The 14,981-nt window shown below is 50.0% G+C and overlaps 1 long non-coding RNA gene across 1 annotated transcript; it reads right to left on the bottom strand.

The window, feature by feature from the left end:
• Positions 1-4,718: 4,718 nt before the first annotated feature.
• LOC121860224 lies at positions 4,719-7,613 on the bottom strand. Its single transcript, XR_006087841.1, has 3 exons — positions 7,560-7,613; positions 5,133-5,293; positions 4,719-4,785 (listed from the first exon to the last, which is right to left on the bottom strand). It is a non-coding gene; the product is annotated as an uncharacterized LOC121860224 (long non-coding RNA).
• Positions 7,614-14,981: the final 7,368 nt, after the last annotated feature.

Below are 14,981 nucleotides of genomic sequence, written 5' to 3'. Positions count from 1 at the left end.
ACACTGTACACACTCACCACTATACACTGTAGTAGGAGCCTCGAGTTTCATAACAGGTTCAGCTAGAGGCCAAACACTCTACTTAAACCTCTACCACACTGTACACTCCACCACTACACTGTATAGGAGCCTCGAGTTTCATGTAACAGGTTCAGCTTAGGGGTCAAACACTTCATTTAAACCTACTACACTGTACACACTCACCACTACACTGTATAGGAGCCTCGAGTTTATAACAGGTTCAGCTTAGGGGGCCAAACACTTCTATTTAAACTCTACTACACTGTACACTCCACCACTTTACACTGTATAGAGCCCCTGAGTTTATAGGTCTAGCTTAGTGGCCAAACACTCTATTTAAACTTACCACTGTACACTCACAAATTAATACACTGTAGGAGCCCTCAAAACATAATGGTGTGGTCTGAAGCTAGGGGCCAAACACTTCATTTAAACCACTACTGTATACACTCACCACACTGTATAGGGAGCTCGAGTTTCTACGAACAGGTCTAGCCAGGCCAAACACTCATTTAAACCTACTACACTGTACACACTCACCACTACACTGTATAGGAGCCTCAAGTTTCATAACAGGTTCAGCTAGGAGGCCAAACACTTCATTTAAACTTGAGTGGCCAAACATCAGTATTCTGGTCAAATGTTTGTTTAGCACTGGAGTTTGGTCTAATGATGTTAGTGGCTGGTAGTTAAGGTGCATGTCACCTATTATACCCAGGATGGTCTGGGAGGAGAGAAATAAGGTTTGTTATAATGCTTTAGATATGTTTATTTCTAGGATGATCTAGGTTGTTAGGTTAGGTTAATTTAATTCTAACTTAATCTAACTTAACCTCTGACTTTACACTTCACAGTACATTCTCTCTACACCAATAAGTACACTACTTACTCTTGTACACCATAAAACGTACACTACACCTCATGTACACCAAAAACATACATTACACCCCATGTACACCAAAAACATACACTATACCCCATGTACACCCAAAAAAATACACTATACCCCATGTACACCCAAAAACGTCCACTACACACCATGTACACCCAAAAACATACACTACTCACCATGTACACCTAAAAGTCCACTATACCTATGTACACCCAAAATCGTCCACTACACCCCATGTACACCCAAAAACATACACTACACCCCATGTACACCCAAAAACGTCCACTACACACCATGCATGTCCAAAAAACATACACTACACACCTTGTACAGTAAGTTCTGAGTTAGCCACTCTATATTCAGGGCTGGCGTCTTCAGGTTTGTTATCAGATGACCTCTCCAGCCAGGACCTCAGAGCTCCTTGGAGTGCGACCTCATCCTCCAAACTCATACCCTTGAGGGCCTCTTCAGTGGCCTTGGCTCACCTAAAGGATAACCCCAGATCATCAATTTGACGTCAATTTTACCCCAGATCATCAATTTGACGTCAATTTCACCCCAGATCATCAATTTGACGTCAATTTCACCCCAGATCATCAATTTGACGTCAATTTCAATTTCAGATCATCAATTTGACGTCAATTTTACCCCCAGATCATCAATTTCACCAATTTCACCCCAGATCATCAATTTGACGTCAATTTTACCCCTAGATCATCAATTCCCCATCAATTTTACCCCAGATCATCAATTTCTACTCACGAAAGAAGGGTTAACGCCTCCATAAGCAATAATAGGAGACCCTGTGACTGTATGTGCGTTGGTAGCGTCCACCTGCAGTCTGAACCCTGCGTTGACCTGGGCATGAGTGTTGCTGGGGCGGGGGGGTTCTGTGAGGGGTGGAGGGCAGTGAGGGGTGGTCGAGGTGGGGAGAGGGAGATGATATTGTTAAAAAAAATAATTTTATATAATTTACAATTTATAAGAACTTCACCTTAAAGGTTCTCACAACAGTATCCTCAGAGGCTGGAGTCAAGACCACATCAAGTATCACTCGACGTCTCCCACGAGGTCGACCTCCAACAATTCCTCCAAGTTGTATTTCTCCAAACTTCCATCTGGCCCACCTAGGAGGGGAGGGAAGTTCTCTTATTTGGTTAGGTTTTTGTTAGATTTTGGTTAGATTTTGGTTAGATTTGGTTGGTGTTTGGTTTGATTGGTTGATTTGGTTCAAGTAGTGTTTGTTTAGATTTCAGGTTATGTTAAATTATTGACCTGTAATGACCTGTAATAACATAATGTGACCTTCCACAACGTGTAATGACCTATAATAACCTGTAATAAGCTCCCACAACCTCTACAACCTACCACAACCTACCACAACCTTCCATAACCTACCATAACCTGTAACCTCCATAACCTTCCTGTAACCTATAACCTTCCAACCTCCACAACCTTCACAACCTTCCACAACCTTCATAACCGTACCTGTAATAACCTGCAATAACCTATAATAACACTCCACAACTCCCACAACCTCCCACAACCTTCCACAACCTTCCATAACCTACCATAACCTGTAATAACCTGTAATAACCTGTAATAACCTGTAATAACCTTATAAACTCACAACCTCCCACAACCTCCCACAACCTAAAAACCTTCCATAACTCCATAACCTAAACCTTATAACCTGTAATAACCTATGTAATAACCTACCTGTTGTTACGGCACCAGCTACGAGGAGACCAAGGAAAATATCCGATGAAACTCAGGGTGTAGAACCTTAGCTGTGATGTTTCTCCCCAACTGCCCATCTGGGGAAATTAAAAGACATAAATTGTGGAAAATAGGCCTATGATTAATGGGGAAATTGTGTAAATAAATTTGGGAAAAATAGGCCTATGATTAATGGGGAAATTGGGGACATAATTAAAAATAGGCCTATGATTAATGGGAAATTGGGTACATAAATTGGGGTGGAATTTAGGCCTATGATTAATGGGGAAATTGGGACATAAATTGGGGAAATAGGCCTATGATTAATGGGAAATTGGGTGACATAAATTGGGAAAATAGGCCTATGATTAATGGGAAATTGGGTGACATAATTGGGGGAAAATAGGCCTATGATTAATGGGAAATGGGTAGACAAATTGGGAAATAGGCCTATGATTAATGGGGAAATTGGGGACATAATTGGGGAAAAGGCCTATGATTAAGGGGAAATTGGGACATAAATTGGGGAAAATAGGCCTATGATTAATGGGAAATTGGGAGACAATTGGGAAAAATAGGCCTATGATTAAGAAATTAGGACATAAATTGGGGAAATAGGCCTATGGATTAATGGGAAATTGGGTAATATGATGGTGATACTTTACTAATTGGGTAAAAAAATAATTTCCAGCTATTATGAACAAGACTAGCTAATTCAAACACACACAATATTCATACAGAGAAACACTAGCAATTTCCTAGTCATTCCAGCAACTAGCAAAACTAGCCAACTAGCCACTCACATTCCTGACGCTTGTACTAGCAACAGCTTTCCAGGTCTCAGCGATTATTCTTCAGGTAGCGAATCCAGAAAGACTGTCTCCAGCTTCACTTAATTCGCTAATTAGTCTTGTTATCGATACGTCAGCGCCAATCACCATCGAGTCGTTAGCTATTACGCTCCTTGACATATCTGGTATCATTCGTGTTATAAATAAGCTGTGTACGGCCCATCGGTCTTGTAAACAGCTGTGAGAATTTATGGTTTTGGTTAGAATTTGGTTAGGTTTGGTTAGTTTAATATCATTTTAGGTTAGATTTGTTTAGTATTATGTTAGGTTAGGTCAGGTCAGGTCAGGTCAAGGTCACGTACCTTTCACTGTATCGCCACAAACAATCTGGTATTTGGTGTCAGCTGCCAGGCCTGCCAGTGTGGTCTGCAGGTCCGTGTGAAAATAAGATAGCTCTCTCTCTCTCTCTCTCTCTCTCTCTCTCTCTCTCTCTCTCTCTCTCTCTCTTTTTTCTCTCTCTCTCTCTCTCTCTCTCTCTCTCTCTCTCTCTCTCTCTCTCTCTCTCTCTCTCTCTCTCTCTCTCTCTCTCTCTTACCTCCAGGGTAGTTGGGTAGTACCAGGTTGCTCACCAATCACAATGCTCTTGACCTTGGTGTCTGGTTTGACCTGTGAAGATTATTATTGTTTGTGTTTGTTATTATTATTATTATTATTATTATTATTATTATTATTATCATTATTATTATTATTATTATTATTATTAGTATTATTATTAGTAGTATTATTATTATTATTATTATTTTATTATTATTATTATTATTATTATTGTTTGTTGTGTTATTATTATTATTATTATTATTATTATTATTGTTGTTGTTGTTGTTGTTGTTGTTGTTGTTATTATTATTATTTTTTTTTTATTATTATTATTATTATTATTATTATTATTATTATTATTATTATTATTATTATTATTATTATTATTTTATTATTATTATTATTATTATTATTATTATTATTATTATTATTATTATTATCTGTCTCACTTATTACCAGGCTGACAGCAACCACCACCACCTCCTCTGCAACAGCCTCCTGCCAGCCTGTGGGAGATAACAGAGGTGTCGATAACCTGTAACCTGTAATTAACTCTACCTAACCTACATCCATTACAGGCCACACTAAACATATATATGCGTTAATTACTCTACAACCTGTAAACTGACCTGTACCTGAGTCTCCGTTACAGGGATGGATTTAAGGCCTGTAATATAGGCCTGTAACCTGTACAACGGCATAGGTTACCCCGTCTATATGTGATTCAATTCTTCTTCTGTCCAGGTTGGTTGACTTTTGGTTAACCTGTAAAGTGAACAAAGAAAGTTTTGTTAGGTTAGGTTTCTGTCTGTCTGTTTCTGTTTAATTGTTTTCTGTTAGTTTCTGTCTGTCTGTCACTCTAGTTATCTCTTTATTTCTGTCTCTCATTCTCTCTCAATCTGTCTATCCCACACACACACACACACACACACACACACACACACACACACACACACACACACGTCCCACACACACACACACAGACACACACCTTCTCTCTCTCTCTCTCTCTCTCTCTCTCTCTCTCTCTCTCTCTCTCTCTCTCTCTCTCTCTCTCTCTCTCTCTCTCTCTCTCAGGTATCTAGCCATATCCCAGCCATATGTCTACTCACCCATACATCTTCATAACAAAGCCAGGCGAACAGTAGCCGCACTGTGAGCCAGATTTCTTCGCTAGGGTGTCTTGGATAACATGTAGACCATCCTTTTGATTCCCAAGTCCTTCCACTGTTGTAATTTGCCAGCCATCACACGCTAGGATAGGCACCAGGCACTGTAAGAATGGTGTGGAGTGTGGTTGGGGTTGGGTGTGGTAGGGTGTGATGGGATGTGGTAGAATGTGGTAGGGATGATTGGGATGCAAGAATGGATATAGAATCTAGAAAGAATTCAGAGAAATGATAAGACTAATCCCGGCATTATGAACCTTGAGTACAGAGACAGGTTACAGCATCTTAATTTGAAGGCTCAAACCCTCCAACACCCTCCAACACCCTCCAACACCCTCCAACACCCTCCAACACCCCTCAACACCCTCAACACCCTCCAACACCCCTCCAACACCCTCCAACACACTATTAACAGCACCACTCCATCTATCACCACTATTTGGGTCAGGTATGTCAGCCACTACAATACACGCCCACAGCTGCCTCCAACACCCTCAACACCCTCCAACACCCTCAACACCCCTCAACACCCTCAACACCCCTCAACACCCCTCAACACCCTCCAACACACTATTAACAGCACCACTCCATCTATCACCACTAGGGTCAGGTATGTCGTACTACAATACCGCCCCACAGCTGCCCTCCAACACCCCTCAACACCCCTCAACACCCTCCAACACCCATCAACACCCTCCAACTTACACTATTAACAGCACCACTCCATCTATCACCACTATTTGGGTCAGGTATGTCGGCCACTACAATACACGCCCCACAGCTGCCCTCAACACCCTCAACACCCCTCCAACACCCTCAACACCCCTCAACACCCTCCACTTACACTATTAACAGCACCCTCCATCTATCACCACTATTTGGGTCAGGTATGTCGGCCACTACAATACACGCCCCGCTGCCCTCAACACCCCTCAACACCCTCCAACACCCTCCAACACCCTCCAACACCTCCAACACACTATTAACAGCACCTCCATCTATCACCACTATTTGGGTCAGGTATGTCATTACTACAATGCCACGCCCACAGCTGCCCTCCAACACCCCTCAACACCCTCCAGCACCCTCCAACACCCCTCAACACCCTCAACACCCTCAACACCTCCAGCTTACACTTTGCACCACTCCATCTATCACCACTATTTGGGTCAGGTTGTCGGCCACTACAATACGCCCCAGCTGCCCTCAACACCCTCCAACACCCTCCAACACCCTCCAACACCCCTCCAACACCCTCCAACTTACACTATTAACAGCACCACTCCATCTATCACCACTATTTGGGTCAGGTATGTCAGCCACTACAATACACGCCCACAGCTGCCCTCAACACCCCTCAACACCCTCAACACCCCTCAACACCCCTCCAACACCCTCCAACTTACACTATTAACAGCACCACTCCATCTATCACCACTATTTGGGTCAGGTATGTCGGCCACTGCAATACGCCCACAGCTGCCCCCTCCAGCACCCTCAACACCCCTCAACACCCTCCAACACCCTCCAACACCCCTCAACACCCTCCACCCCTCCAACACCCTCAACACCCTCCAACACCCTCAACACCCCTCAACACCCCTCAGCACCTCCAACACCTCCAACACCCCTCAACACCCTCCAGCTTCAATGTTAACAGCACCCTCCATCTATCACCACTATTTGGGTCAGGTATGTCGGCCACTACAGTACACGCCCCTGGCTGCCCTCAACACCTCCAACACCCTCAACACCCTCCAACATCAACACCCTCCAACACCCTCCAACACCCTCCAACACCCTCCAACACACTATTAACAGCACCACTCCATCTATCACCACTATTTGGGTCAGGTATGTCGGCCACTACAGTACACGCCCAGCTGCCCTCCAACACCCTCCAACACCCTCCAGCACCCTCAACACCCCTCAACACCTCCAAGCACCCTCCAACACCCCTCAACACCCCTCAACACCCTCAACACCCTCCAACACCCTCAACACACTGTTAACAGCACCACTCCATCTATCACCACTATTTGGGTCAGGTATGTCGGCCACTACAGTACCGCCCACAGCTGCCCTCCAACACCCCTCCAACACCCCTCCAGCACCTCAACACCCTCAACACCTCAACACCCTCAACACACTATTAACAGCACCACTCATCTATCACCACTATTTGGGTCAGGTATGTCGGCCACTACAATACACGCCCACAGCTGCCCTCAACACCCTCAACACCCTCCAACACCCTCCAACACCCTCAACACCCTCCAACACCCTCAACACCCTCCAAGCACCCTCCAACACCCCTCCAACACCCCTCCAACACCCCTCCAACACCCCTCCAACACCCCTTCAGCTTACACTATTAACAGCACCACTCCATCTATCACCACTATTTGGGTCAGTATGTCAGCCACTACAGTACCACCCCCCAGCTGCCCTCCACACCCTCCAACACCCCTCAACACCCCTCAACACCCCTCCAACACCCCTCCAACACCCTCAACACCCTCCAACACCCCTCCACACCCTCCAACACCCTCCAACACCCTCCAACACCCTCCAACACCCTCCAACACCCTCACACCCTCAACACCCTCCAACACCCTCCAACACCCCTCCAGCACCCTCCAACACCCCTCCAGCACCCTCCAACTTACATATTGCAGCACCACTCCATCTATCACCACTATTTGGGTCAGGTATGTCGGCCTACAGTACACGCCCACAGCTGCCCTCCAACACCTCCCAACACCCTCCAACACCCTCCAACACCCTCCAACACACTATTAACAGCACCACTCCATCTATCACCACTATTATTTGGGTCAGGTATGTCCGGCCACTACATACACGCCCCACAGCTGCCCTCTCAACACCCTCCAACACCCTCAACACCCTCCAACACCCTCAACACCCTCCAACTTACACTATTAACAGCACCACTCATCTCTATCACCACTATTTGGGTCAGGTATGTCGGCCACTACAATACACGCCCCACAGCTGCCTCCAACACCCCTCAACACCCTCCAACACCCTCAACACCCTCCAACACCCTCCAACACCCTCAACACCCTCAACACCCTCCAACACCCTCCAACACCCTCAACACCTCCAACACCCTCCAACACACTATTAACAGCACCACTCCATCTATCACCACTATTTGGGTCAGGTATGTCGGCCACTACAGTACACGCCCACAGCTGCCCTCAACACCCTCCAACACCCTCAACACCCTCCAACACCCTCAGCTTACACTCCAACAGCACCACTCCATCTATCACCACTATTTGGGTCAGGTATGTCGGCCACTACAGTACACGCCCCAGCTGCCCTCAACACCCTCAACACCCCCAACACCCTCCAACACCCCTCCAACACCCTCCAACACCCTCAACCCCTCCAACACCCTCCAACACCCTCCAACACACTATTAACAGCACCACTCCATCTATCACCACTATTTGGTCAGGTATGTCGCCACATAGCCTCCAGCTGCCCTCCAGCACTCCAACACCCTCCAACACCCTCCAACACCCTCCAACACCCTCAACACCCTCCAACTTACACTATTAACAGCACCACTCCATCTATCACCACTATTTGGGTCAGGTATGTCGGCCACTACAGTACACGCCCACAGCTGCCCTCAACTGCCAACACCCTCAACACCCTCCAACACCCTCCAACACCTCAACACCCCTCCAGCACCCTCCAGCACCCCTCAACACCCCTCCAACACCCTCCAGCACCCCTCCAGCACCCTCAACACCCTCAACACCCTCAACACCCTCCAACACCCTCAACACCCCTCAACACCCCTCAACACCCTCAACACCCTCCAGCCTCAACACCCTCCAACACCCTCCAACACCCCTCACTTGCCTCAACACCCTCCAACCCCTCCACACCCTCCAGCACCCCTCAACACCCTCAACACCCTCCAACACCCTCAACACCCCCTCAACACCCCTCAACACCCCTCCAACACCCTCAACACCCTCAACACCCTCCAACACCCTCCAACTTACACCAACCAAGCAGCACCACTCCATCTATCACCACTATTTGGGTCAGGTATGTCGGCCACTACCACACGCCCCACAGCTGCCCTCAACACCCTCCAACACCTCAACACCCCTCAACACCCTCCAGCACCTCCAGCACCCTCAACACCCTCCAACACCCTCCAACTTACACTATTAACAGCACCACTCCATCTATCACCACTATTTGGATCAGGTATGTCGGCCACTACAATACACGCCCACAGCTGCCCTCAACACCCTCCAACACCTCCAACACCCTCCAACACCCCTCCAACACCCTCCAACACCCTCACTTACACTATTAACAGCACCCTCCATCTATCACCACTATTTGGATCAGGTGTTCAGCCACTACAATACACGCCCACAGCTGCCCTCCAACACCCTCCAACACCCTCCAGCACCCCCCAACACCCTCAACACCCTCCAACACCCCTCCAACACCCCTCCAACACCCTCCAACACACTATTAACAGCACCCTCCATCTATCACCACTATTTGGTCAGGTATGTCAGCCACTACAATACACGCCCCACAGCTGCCCTCAACACCCTCCAACACCCCTCAACACCCTCCAACACCCCCAACACCCTCCAACACCCTCAACACCCCTCCAGCACTCCAACTTACACTATTAACAGCACCACTCCATCTATCACCACTATTTGGATCAGGTATGTCGGCCACTACAGTACACGCCCCACAGCTGCCCTCAACACCCCTCAACACCCTCCAACACCCTCAACACCCCTCCAGCACCTCCAGCACCCTCAACACCCCTCAACACACTATTAACAGCACCACTCCATCTATCACCACTATTTGGATCAGGTATGTCGGCCACTACAATACACGCCCCACAGCTGCCCTCCAACACCCTCCAACACCCCTCAACACCCTCAACACCCCTCCAACTACACCTTAACAGCACCTCATCTATCACCACTATTTGGATCAGGTATGTCGCCACTACAGTACCGCCCAGCTGCCCTCAACACCCCTCCAGCACCCTCAACACCCTCAACACCCTCCAACACCCTCCAACACCCTCCAACACCCTCCAACACACTATTATAGCACCACTCCATCTATCACCACTATTTGGATCAGGTATGTCGGCCACTACAATACACGCCCACAGCTGCCTCAACACCCTCAGCACCCTCAACACCCCTCCAACACCCTCCAACACCCTCAACACCCTCCAACACCCCTCCAACACCCTCCAACTTACACCTATTAACAGCACCACTCCATCTATCACCACTATTTGGGTCAGGTATGTCAGCCACTGTCACGCCCCACAGCTGCCTCAACACCCCTCAACACCCTCAACCCCCTCAACACCCCTCAACACCCCTCAGCACCCTCCAACACCCTCCAACACCCCTCAACACCCTCAACACCCTCCAACACCCTCCAACACCCTCCAACACACTATTAACAGCACCCTCCATCTATCACCACTATTTGGATCAGGTATGTCAGTCACTACAATACACGCCCCACAGCTGCCCTCCAACACCCCTCCAACACCCTCCAACACCCCTCCAACACCCTCAACACCCTCCAACACCTCCAACACCTCCAACACCCTCCAACACACTTAACAGCACCCTCCATCTATCACCACTATTTGGTCAGATGTCGCCACTACAGTACCGCCCACACTGCCCTCAACACCCTCCAACACCCCTCAACACCCCTCCAACACCCTCCAACACCCCTCCAACACCCTCAACACCCTCCAACACCTCCAACACCCCTCCAACACCCTCCAACACCCTCCAACACCCTCCAACACCCTCCAACACCCCTCCAACACTATTAACAGCACCCTCCTCTATCACCACTATTTGGTCAGGTATGTCGGCCACTACAGTACGCCCACAGCTGCCTCCAACACCCCTCCAACACCCCTCCAACACCCTCCAACACCCTCAACACCTCCAACACCCCCAACACCTCCCTCAACACCCTCCAACTTACACTATTAACAGCACCACTCCATCTATCACCACTATTTGGATCAGGTATGTCAGCCACTACAGTACACGCCCACAGCTGCCCTCCAACACCCTCCAACACCCCTCCAACACCCTCCTTCCCTCCAGCACCCTCCACCCCACCCCTCCAACACCCTCCAACACCCCTCCAACACCCTCCACCTCAACACCCTCCAACACCTCCAACACCCCTCCAACTTACACTATTAACAGCACCCTCCATCTATCACCTATTTGGTCAGGTATGTCGCCACTACAGTACACGCCCCACAGCTGCCCCTCCAACACCCCTCCAACACCCTCAACACCCCTCCAACACCCTCCAACACCCCTCCAACACCCTCCAACACCCTCCAACACCTCAGCCTTCCTCCAACACCCCTCCAACACATATTAACAGCACCACTCCATCTATCACCACTATTTGGTCAGGTATGTCATCCACTACAGTACCGCCCACAGCTGCCTCCACTCCCCTCCAACACCCCTCCAACACCCTCCAACACCCTCCAACACCCCTCCAACACCCTCCAACACCCCTCCAACACCCTCCAACACCCTCCAACACCCTCAACACCCCTCCAACACCCTCCAACACCCTCCAACACCCTCAACACCTCCAACCCCTCCAACACCCCTCCAACACCTCAACACCTCCAACACCCCTCCAACACCTCCAACACACTATTAACAGCACCACTCCATCTATCACCACTATTTGGTCAGGTATGTCAGCCACTACAGTACCGCCCCACAGCTGCCCTCCAACACCTCCAACACCCTCCAACACCCCTCCAACACCTCCAACACCTCCAACACCCCTCCAACACCCTCAACACCCTCCAACACCCTCCAACACCCCTCCAACACCCTCCAACACCCCTCCAACACCCTCCAACACCCCTCCAACACCCTCCAACACCTCCAACACCCTCCAACACCCCTCCAACACACTGTTAACAGCACCTCCATCTATCACCACTATTTGGGTCAGGTATGTCGTTCACTACAGTACACGCCCCAAGCTGCCCTCCAACACCCTCCAACACCCTCCAACACCCTCCAACACCCCTCCAACACCCTCCAACACCCCTCCAACACCCTCCAACACACTCTAACAGCACCACTCCATCTATCACCACTTTTGGTCAGGTTGTCCCACTACAGTACCGCCCAGCTCCCTCCTTACCCTCCAACACCCTCAACACCCTCCAACACCCCTCCAACACCCTCCAACACCTCCAACACCCTCCAACACCTCAACACCCTCCAACACCCCTCCAACACCCTCCAACTTACACTATTAACAGCACCACTCATCTATCACCACTATTTAGTCGTGATGTCATGCTACAGTACCCGCCCCACAGCTGCCTCAACACCCTCCCAGCCACCCTCCAACACCCTCCAACACCCTCCAACACCCTCCAACACCCTCCAACACCCCCTCCAACACCCTCCAACACCCTCCAGCACCCTCCAACACCCTCCAGCACCCTCCTCCTCCAGCACCCTCCAGCACCTCCAACACCCTCCACCCCTCCAACACCCTCCAACACCCCTCCACCCCTCCCCTCCCCTCCAACACCTATTAACAGCACCACTCCATCTATCACCACTATTTGAATCAGGTATGTCCTTCAATACCACGCCCACAGCTGCCTCAACACCCCTCCAACACCTCCAACACCCTCCAACACCCCTCCAACACCTCCAACACCCTCCACTGCCCCTCCACCCTCAACACCCCTCCAACACCCTCCAACACCTTACAGCACCCTCCATCTTCACCCTATCAACCTCAGTCGCCCACTGCCCTCCAACACCCTCCAACACCCCTCCAACACCCTCCAACACCCCTCAACACCCCTCCAACACCCTCCAACACCCTCCAACACCCTCCAACACCCTCCAACACCCTCCTAACACCCTCCAACACCCCCTCCAACACCCTCCAACACCCTCCAACACCCTCCACCTCAACGCCCTCCAACTACACTATTAACAGCTTCCACTCCTCTATCACCACTATTTGGATCAGGCCATGTCGCCACTACAGTACACGCCCACAGCTTCCTCCAACACCCTCCAACACCCCTCCAACACCCCTCAACACCCTCCAACACCCCTCAACACCCTCCAGCTTACACTATTACAGCACCACTCCATCTATCACCACTATTTGATCAGGTATGTCCTTCACTACATTACCACGCCCAGCTGCCTCCAACACCCCTCCAACACCCTCCAACACCCTCCAACACCCCTCCAACACCCTCCAACACCCCTCCAACACCCCTCCAACACCCCTCCAACACCCCTCCAACACCCTCCAACACCCTCCAACACCCCTCCAACACCCTCCAACACCTCCAACACCCTCCAGCACCCCTCCAACACCCTCCAACACACCTATTAACAGCACCACTCCATCTATCACCACTATTTGAATCAGGTATGTCATCACTACAATACACGCCCACAGCTGCCCTCCAACACCCCTCCAACACCCTCCAACACCCTCCAACACCCTCCCGCCCTCAACACCCTCCAGCACCCTCCAACACACTGTGGCACCACTCCATCTATCACCACTATTTGGGTCAGGTATGTCGCCACTACAATACCGCCCACAGCTGCCCTCAACACCCTCCAACACCTCCAACACCCCTCCAACACCCTCCAACACCCTCCAACACCCCTCCAGCTTCCCTCCAACACCCTCAACACCCTCCAACACCTCCCCCAACACCCTCCAACACCCTCCAACACCCTCCAACACCTCCAACACCCTCCAACACCCTCCAACACACTATTAACAGCACCACTCCATCTATCACCACTATTTGTCAGGTATGTCAGCCACTACAATACACGCCCCAGCTGCCCTCAACACCCTCCAACACCCTCCAACACCCCTCAACACCTCCCAGCCCTCCAACACCCTCCAACACCCTCCAACACCCCTCCAACACCCTCCAACTTACACTATTACAGCACCCTCCATCTATCACCACTATTTGGTCGGTATGTCGGCACTACAATACACCCACAGCTGCCCTCCAACACCCTCCAACACCCTCAACACCCTCCAACACCCCTCCACACACCCTCAACACCCCTCCAGCACCCTCCACCTACACCTCACACCTCCTTCCTTAACAGCACCCTCCATCTATCACCACTATTTGGTCAGGTATGTCGGCCACTACAATACCCCCACAGCTGCCCTCCAACACCCTCCAACACCCTCCAACACCCTCCAACACCCTCCAACACCCTCCAACACCCTCCAACACCTCCAACACCCTCCAACACCCCTCCAACACCCTCCAACACCCCTCCAACACCTCAACACCCTCAACACCCTCCAACACCCTCCAACACCCTCCAACACCTCACCCCTCCAACTTACACTGTTAGCACCACTCCATCTATCACCACTATTTGGATCAGGTATGTCAGCCACTACAATACACGCCCCACAGCTGCCCTCCAACACCCTCCAACACCCTCCAACACCCTCCCTACCTCCAACACCCTCCAACACCCTCCAACACCCTCCAACACCCTCCAACACCCTCCAACACCCTCAACACCCTCCAACACCCTCAACACCCTCAACACCCTCCAACACCCTCCAACACCCCTCAACACCTCACCCCTCCAACACCTCCCACTTACACTAACAGCACCACTCCATCTATCACCACTATTTGAG

The sequence above is a fragment of the Homarus americanus genome, unplaced genomic scaffold (genome assembly GCF_018991925.1).
Source record: "Homarus americanus isolate GMGI-L3 unplaced genomic scaffold, GMGI_Hamer_2.0 scaffold46156, whole genome shotgun sequence".
NCBI classification, from domain to species: Eukaryota; Metazoa; Arthropoda; class Malacostraca; order Decapoda; family Nephropidae; genus Homarus; species Homarus americanus.
This window is presented reverse-complemented; position numbering and strand designations above follow the sequence as displayed.